The sequence below is a fragment of the Canis aureus genome, chromosome 29 (genome assembly GCF_053574225.1).
Source record: "Canis aureus isolate CA01 chromosome 29, VMU_Caureus_v.1.0, whole genome shotgun sequence".
In the NCBI taxonomy this organism is placed as follows: Eukaryota; Metazoa; Chordata; class Mammalia; order Carnivora; family Canidae; genus Canis; species Canis aureus.
The window spans coordinates 20,978,442-20,987,689 of record NC_135639.1 but is presented as its reverse complement, the minus strand read 5'-3'; the positions used below and the strand labels follow the sequence as shown (position 1 = coordinate 20,987,689).

General features: G+C 33.9%; 1 pseudogene; it reads right to left on the bottom strand.

Moving 5' to 3' along the window:
* Positions 1 to 7,650: 7,650 nt before the first annotated feature.
* LOC144300800 (ubiquitin-fold modifier-conjugating enzyme 1 pseudogene) lies at positions 7,651 to 8,133 on the bottom strand (annotated as a pseudogene).
* Between the last annotated feature and the right edge of the window lie 1,115 nt (positions 8,134 to 9,248).

Here is a 9,248-nt window from a genome sequence, read left to right as displayed (position 1 = left end):
AGAATGGAGTTTTTCAAGAGCCTATACGTCATGAAAAAGTACTCTCTAAAAATTGATTTTGGGTTCCATGGAAACAACCATGTTGATTTGCTAACTTGTGAGGCCACTGACTCAGACTGGTTGAAGTTATGTTCAAGACTGCTAGCATCACGGATAGAAAACTATGGCTTGTTTATATACACAAGCTTTAAGATTTCATGAACTTTCACCAACTTATGACTGAATTAGTTTGAAAGGAGTACAAGTGTCAATTGCTGGGCCATGAAGTTAGGCGAAATCTCTTTCAAAGTTTTCTTGAATGCATTCATGGCTCTTCCTAATGCTTCTCTGTAGCTCACATGGGCTTTCACTCTGACATTTTTCTAGTCCCCATCTCCTCTCTTGCCTGGGTTCTGGTTCTGTCTTCACTTTCTACTTGTATCAATAAAAATACCTAGCCTCCCTATTGATATAAAAGGGGTAGAAATTTCCATTCTCAGATTTGTAAAACTTAATGTATGCATTCCTAGAGCTTAGCATAGAGCCAGGTGTTTAGAAACTTTTCAATATATGTTAACAGTTATCAATATCACTATTGTTATAAGCAAAAAGACACATTTCCTTAAAAACTTGCTACCTGAAGTGGGAATTATGGGTTAGAAGATGAACTAGTCTGAACAATAGGTTTTCTTCTCAGGGGATGAAACGCCTTGATAAGGGCACATTTGTCTTTATTTTTTTTAAAATCAGATCTTTTAAGAATTATTTTGCAGTTTTCATTTGTGTGTAATGAGATTATACTAGCATGTTGTGATATAAGGAAGGAAGTCATCTTGCTATAATCATGTTCTAAACTACCCTAAAAAGTTCAAAAGCCCTGGATATAAGAAAATTTTGCTAAATAATGTTCACAGGAAAAGTAAAGCAAAAAATCAGATACTACTGTATCTTTAAACCTGTCCAAGTTATAGGAGACTTCCAACTTCCATTTTAAAAAATTGTATCAAGTTTTGATGGAATTACTTTATGTAATTGAAAACAGTCATTTTTCATTCTTAGAACTAGGTTGATTTCAGTATCAGTTTTGGTCCCTAGGTTCTTCATTATAAGAGAGATTTATTATATTAAATATGAAATATGTAATTTTAAAAGTACTGAAAAAATGGTTATAAATTAGAGTGAGGATTTCGTCTGAACTTCAAGAGTAATATTAAGGCTCAAATATCCTCTACCTGCCTTCCTTGCTCTCCCGCCCATGCCAGACCCTAGGTATCTAATACACACATAAACAAATATTAGAATTGGTAGAGAAACACAGGTTTCCAAAATTCATGCTGAAAGAAATTTCACAAAATGATGGGTAGTTAAATCTACTAATTGAAAGTAAATAATCACTCAATTATTTTCAATGAAAATAAGAAATTTAAGATAGAAGTGCACTTAGAATGACAACTTTGTTTAGAATAATTAAACTTATAAGCCATGTCAAAGAAAAGAAAGTCCTGGTTTAAAAACATTTAATAAATTGAAAAAATCCGTTTATTAAATGGGTATCTTTACTGATTATATGCCACGTTGACAGTACGTTGAAAAATGAGAAATACAGGGCAGAGCTGCTAATTATCTAGAGCTCACTTTTTGGTTACACTTTGGGAGATAGAGTTGAAGGAATACAGATAATAAACAAGTAAAAATTAGATAAATATGATGATTTGAGGTAGTGATATAAGCCATGAAGTAAGTACACCAAAGGCATGTGTGGGAGACTGACAAGGATGCTGTTTTAATATGGGTGGTCAAGGAAAACCTCTTTGAAGAGGTGAGAAAAAAAAAGTTTATGTTTTCTTGGTAAATGAGGCTTCATCACCCTGCTATTGTCAAAGTCCCTTCCCCATCACCACCTTACAGAACTGGAGATTTACCATGGGGAGAGACTTCAGAAAAATGGCCATATCAAAATGTAGAGTAGCCTATTATATACTGAGAGGAAAAGCTTGGAGGACTGAATGATCCTGAGTATCCCTTTAACATACTCAGTAGGGAACAGTAAAGACAGGGACTCAGTTCCAAACAAACAAAAAGGGTGTCTGGGTGACGGGCACTTGACGGGATGAGCACTCGGTGTTATGCTATATGTTGGCATATTGAACTCCAATAAAAAATATATACAAAAACAAGCAAACAAACAAACAAAACCTATCTGATAAGGGGTTAATGTCCAATATATTTAAGGAACTCGATGGCATAAAAACAAATAACCTGAATTAAAAATGGGCATATGACTTGAATAGAAACTTTTTTCCTCAAAGAAGACATACAAATAGCCAACAGATACAAGCAAAGGTACTCAGCATCACTAATTATCAAAGAAATGCAAATCAAAACCACAATGAGATGATACCACATAACCTGTTAGAATGGCTGTTAAGAAAGATGAGAGATAACAAGTATTGGCAAGGATGTAAAGAAAATGGTATCCTTATGTACTGCTGGTGGGAGTGTAAATTGGTAGAGCCATTGCATTGACAAGAGATCTGAGCTACTATGACCATTGCAGTGTTATTCATACTTAAGATTTGCTAAGAGAAGATGCATTAGGTGTTCAACACACACAATGACTATGAGGTGATGGATATGTCAATTAGCTTGACTATGGTAATCCTTTCACAATGTATACATATATCAAATTATTGAACACCTTAAATATGGAATTAGTACCTCAGTACTAGAAGAAATATTAAGAGACCTCACAAGAGAAAAGGACAGTGAAGTTCTCAGAAGTCAGCCCAGGGGATGAAAAGCATTAATTACTATGAGGAAATGATTAAGCTTTGCATGTTTCATAGGAATTTTCAGTACAAATATCCAGAATCTACACTCAATATTGAATGTTTGATAAATACTGTACATTATATGTTAGTTAAAATATTAGTCCATATTGTGGATATATTCTGTAACTCTGAGAAAGGGGGCATACTAGTCAGATAAATTCCTCATGACTAATTATATTGGAGACTTTATGATAGACGAACTGATTGAAGAAGCTACCCCTGAGTTTACAGTAATATTTTTGAGGTCATACCACTTTATGTAAATAAATATTTAGCAGTGTGTTAGCTGTTGGCATTTCAAACGGTAATTGGAGATAATTTGAATGAGAAGTCTTTTAGCTATGAGTTACAATTTAATGCAAGAATGGAAGGCTATAGGCTTCAAGAAGGCAGGGATCATGTTAAATTATTACCTCAGGATCTGGCAAATGGCAGATATCAGAAGTGACTCCTGAATTAATTAATACGGTTTTTCTAGACTGCTGAAGAGACATCTAAGAGACCTGCTAATTAACTTAAAATATGTAAAAAATTTGGTACTATAGTATTTCAATTAAACTTTATTTGTGTATGACTAAAGCATCTAACCAGGGACTGGGAATTACCAGCAAGAAATTCCAAAATAAGGATGAATATTGTTGTCGTTGATTAGTTTTACCTGTTACTGGATTCTTAACTCCCTGAGTTAGGAGTCCTGTGATTAGGCCAACACCAGGAGAGCAGGATGATCTTCCATGCCAAAGAGAAGAAATTAGTGGACTAATTATTTCTTGACTAATAATCTCATTTTTTTTTAGCACAATGCCCACATGAATCCTTAGCTTCAAGGATTCCATTACATTTGGTACCTTTTTTACCTGTATGTAGCAATACCTCTTTATAAATTGTTTTTTTTTTCTTTATAAAATTGTTAAGGAATCCATATAAAGAATATTTCCATCAACCCAGAAAGTTGCTGTATTCAATGTTAATTCCCATCCAGCCACCAGGAACTGCTGTTATGACAGCAGTTTTAATTTAATTTAATTTAGAAATTAAATTTGAGTGCTATTGAACTTTATTTAAAAACAACAGAGAGGGATCCCTGGGTGGCGCAGCGGTTTAGCGCCTGCCTTTGGCCCAGGGTGCGATCCTGGAGACCCGGGATCGAATCCCACGTCGGGCTCCTGGTGCATGGAGCCTGCTTCTCCCTCTGCCTGTGTCTCTGCCTCTCTCTCTCTGTGTGTGACTATCATAAATAAATTAAAAAAAAAAAAAAAAAAAACAGAGAATCTTGCAATCTGTATACTTTTATGCCTGGCTTTTTCTGTTGACCATAGTGATTTGAGATACACTGATGTTACTGTGTTTGCTAGTAGTTCATTGTTTATTATTGCTGCATATTTATAAGCATATGACAAAATATGTTCTCTTGATATTTGAGTTATTTCAATTTGGGGCTATTTTAAATAATAATTTTTAAATTCTTATACAAGTCTTTCAGAGCCCACACATGTTTAACTTCTCTTGGATAGACTCATAACAGTGAACTATTGGGTAGGGATATGTTTAACTTTGTGAGAAAAAGCTGAACAATTTTCTAAGTTGTTTTTCTTTTTTATACACTACCGACAATGCCTTGAGAGTTATGGTTCTTCTAGATTGTCATCAACATAAACTTTTGTGATTTTATTTATTTATTTATTTATTTATTTATTTATCCATTTAGTGAAATTTCTGCTAATCTCTTTTAGACATGTTATTTGTTAGATTGTCATTTAATTATTGATCTGTAGGGTTTTCATATGTTACCTATATTCTCATATAGGTACAAGGTTTTCTTCAGCTGTGTATTACAAATATTTTCTTAGAATATGTCTTATCTTTGTTGTAGTTAATGAAGTTTCATCATGAGAAGAATTTTTGAGCACAGTTGACACACAATGCTAAATTGATTTCAGGTGTACAACATAGCGATTCAGCAACTCTACACATTATATCATGCTCACCACAAGTGTCACCATACTACAATATTACAATACTATTGACTATATTTGCTGCGCTGTACCTTTTATTCTGGTGACTTAGTCATTCCATAAGTGAAAGCCTGTATCTTCCCTTTACCTATTTTGCCCACCTTCTCACCCCTCCTCCAGCAACCATTGATTCTCTGTATTTATATGTCTGATTCTTCTTTTCATTGGTTTATTCCTTTTTTTAATTCTATACATAGAATCTATAAAATCATATGGTATTTGCCTTTCTCTCTATGACTTATTTCACTTAGCATAAAACCCTCTGGATGCATCCATGTTGTCACAAATAGCAAGATCCCACACTCCTATCAATGCATATGTGGGTTGGTTCCATATCTTGGCTACTGAAAATAATGCTTCAATAAACATAAGGGTGTATACATGTTTTTTAGTGTTTTTGTTTTCTTTGGATAAATATCCAGTAGTGGAAATACTGGGTCATATGTATTTCTTTTCTTTTCTTTTCTTTCTTTCTTTCTTTCTTTCTTTCTTTCTTTCTTTCTTTCTTTCTTTCTTTCTTTCTTTCTTTTTCTTTCTTTTTTTCTTAAGCCTCCATAATGGTTTCTATATATCGGTAAATTGATTCCCACCAACAGTGCTCAAGGATTCTCTTTTCTTCACATCCTTTACATCACTTGTTAATTCTTGGGTTTCTGATTCTAGCTACTCGGACAAGTCTGAGGTGATATCTCATTGTGGATTTGATTTGCATCTCCCTGATGTTTAGTGATGTCGAGCATCTTTTCATGCATCTGTAGGCCATCTGTATGCCTTTGGAAAAATGTCTATTTAGGTTTTCTTCCAATCTTTTAATTGGATTGTTTTTCTAGTATTGATTTGTATAAATTCTTTGTATATTTCAGATATTAGCCCCTTAACAGGTATATCATTTGCAAATAACTTCTCCCACTCAGTAGGTTGCCTTTCTGTTTTGTTGGTTTCTTCTACTGTGCAAAAGCTTTTAGTTTGATGTAGTCTCAATTGTTTATTTCTGCTTTTGTTGTCTTTGCTCAAGGAGACAGATACTCCCAAATATTGCTAAGACCAAGAGTTTATAGCTTATGTTTTCTCTTAGGAGTTTTATGGTAGTAGGTCCTATATTTGAATCTAATACTTTTGAGGTTATTTTAGTATAGTGGTGTAAGAAGGTGGTCCAGTTTCATTCTTTTGCATGTAGCTGTCCAGTTTTCCTAATACTATTTATTAAAAAGATGATCTTTTGCTCATTATATGTTCTTATGTTCTTGCCTCTTTTGTCAGAGATCATTTGACAGTATAAGTGTAAGTTTATTTCTGAGCTCCCTATTCTATTTCACAGATCTGTGTCTACTTTTATACCAGTATCATACTATTTTGATTACTATACTACAGTATAGTTTGAAATCTGGGATTATAATACCTCCAGCTTTGTTCTCTCTCAAGATCACTTTGGTATTTGGTGTCTTCTATGGTTCTATACAATTTCAGAAGTATTTCTATCTCTGTGAAAAATACTATTAGCATTTTGATAGGAATTGTGTCAAATCTGTAGATAGCTTTGTGTAGTATGGATATTTTTAAGAATATTAATTATTCCAAATCATGAGCATGGCATATTTTTCCATTTTTTGTGTTCTATTTTCAATTTCTTTTACCATTGTCATATAGTTTTTAGAATATAAGTCTTTTACTTCTTTGGTTAATTATATTCCTAGATATTTTATTCTTTTTGACACAATTGTAAAAGAGATTGCTTTCTTAATTCTTCTTTCTGCTAGTTTGTTATCAGTGTATAAAAACAGAACAGATTTCTGTGCAGTGATTTTGCATTCTGCAACTTTACTGAATTTATTAGTTCTAATAGTTTCTTGGTGGAGTCTTTCAGGTTTTCTATATTAAGTGTCATGTCATCTGCAAATAGTGACAGTTTTACTTCTTACCAATTTGGATCCTTTTTATTTCTATTACTTGTCTGATTATTGTGGCCAGACCTTTCAGTACTATGTTAAATTAAAGTGACAAGAGTGGACATCTCTGTCTTGTTCTTAATCTTATAAGAAAAATGTTAGGCTTTTTGCCATTGGATATGTTAGTTGTGGGTCTGTCACATATGGACCTTATTATGCTGAGATGTGTTCCCTCTAAACACAATTTGTTGAGAGATGTTTTAATCAGAATTGATGTTGAATTTTGTCAAGTGCTTCTTTTACATCTTTTGAAATGATTTTTACCATTCACTTGTTGTAAAATGGATCCTGTTAATTGACTTACAAATAGTGAACCCTCCTTCATCCCTGGAATAAATCGAACTTGATTGTGGTGAGTATTCTTTTAATGTATTGGTGAATCTGGTATACTAATATTTTGCCAAAAAATTGTACATCTATGTTCATCAGGAATATTTGCCCGTAATTCCTTCCCTTCTTTCTTTCTTTCTTTCTTCCCTCCCTCTTTCCTTCCTTTCTTCCTCTCTCCCTTTCTCTTTCCCTCCCTCCTTCCACCAGAGGAAGTGGCTTTTATTGACAAATTATCTCAAGAAACCAAAAAGACAATGTACCCTTTTTCAGCGCCCCCTTTCTCTCCTGGATCTAACATTGCTCCACCTGGGGAAGGGATATAGATTGCCTTTTGGCTTTCCAAAGCTCCAGTCTTTCCTTTCCAGGTGTAGCATTGAAATCCAGTAACAATAATGTGGTGTTGTTTTTAAGCAATGCCTGCTGTGGCTGCTTAGTAACAATTATGGGCCAAGGGGTGTGCAGAAACATTTAGATGAGAAGAGTGATGCACAGAAAATAGAAATGTATCCCATCAAAGTTCTCTCTGTCCTGCCTCAATGGTTTGATCCTTCATTGGTTGCATTTCTCTGTATGTTGAATCATGCCCTCCTGAATCCAATCAGGGATTTTCACTGCCAGTTATACCCCTGGCCCCAGAGTCATGAGGTGAACTAGTTCAAACCTAGGCACATTCCTGGTCCACAAAGCCTTAAAGTGATGGGCATATTTTGGGCATATTTTGCCACTCTTGTACATCTTTCTGGTTTTCCCATCTAGCTCAGGGACTGCAATTTCTGAAGCATTAGTGGAATGAATATATGGTAGGAATGTTGAACATGATGTTAAACTTATATTTGGGGTCATGAGTGTAACAGCATTTTCCAAACACTAAGTCCCTTCCTAGTATTCAAGTCAGAACCAAATAAATATTCTCCACATTCTTATTATTATCCACATACCAAATATGAGATTGATAGTCCTCTTTGAGTTGCTGCACTCACAACTCCGAATCTCAGGTCCATTGTTAGCCTTTAGAATTGGGACCTTAGGCATGACACATCAGGTGACTTCACCTACCATCTTGGACCAGGATGCTTATTCTCTCTTTGTGTGTTTTCTTTGTCTGGTTGTGGTATCAGAGTAATGCTGTCCTCATAGAATGAATTTGGAAGTATTCTTTCCTCTTCGTTTTTTTAAAATAGTTTGAGAAGGATAGATATTAATTCTTTAAATGTCTGGGAGAATTCACCTGTGAAGTCATCTGGTCCTGGGCTTTTGGTTTTTGATAACTGATTCAATTTCCCTACTAGTAATTAGAATGTTTGTTTTGTATTTCTTCCTGATTCAGTCTTGGAAGATTGTATGTTTTTAGGAATTTATTCAGTTCTAAATTGTCCAATTTATTGGCATATACTTTTATGGAGTAGTCCGATAATTCTTGGTGGAGTCAGTTATAATTTCTCTGCTTTCATTTTTTAAAATTTGAGTCCTCTCTGTTTTTTTCTTAGTTTGAGTAAATGTTTATCAATTTTGTTCATTTTTCAAATATCTGGATGTTAGTTTCATTAATCTTTACTATTTTTTAGCCTATATTTTATTTATTTCTGCTCTAATCTCTATTATGCCTACCATCTTTCTATTACCTTTAAACTTTGTTATTTTTCTACTTCCTTTGGTTGTAAGGTTAGATTATTTATTTGTTTGAGGTTTTGTTTGTTTGTTTGTTTCCTGATGTAGGCCTGAATCATCATAAACTTCTCTTCTAGTTTTGCTTTTGGTATGTTTCAAAAATTTTCAAACCATTATCTTTCTGTTTTCATTTGTCTCAAGGTCCTTTTTTTAATTTCCTCTTTGGTATGTCTGCTGATATACTATTTGTTGAGTAGTATGCTTTTTAGCCTGTTTGTTATCTTACAGCTTTTTTTTTCTTATACTCGATTTCTAGTTTTATAATGCTGTGGTAGGAAGAGATGCTTGATAAAATTTTAGTCTTCTTAAATTTATTGGAATTTGTCTTGTGGCCTAACATGTGATCTGTTCTGGTGGATGACCCATGTGCACTTGGGAAGAATATATATTCTGCTGTTTTTGTTTGGATATTCTATATTTATCAGGTCAGTCGATATGGTCTAATGTATTGTTCAAAAGCAATATTTTCTTATTGATAT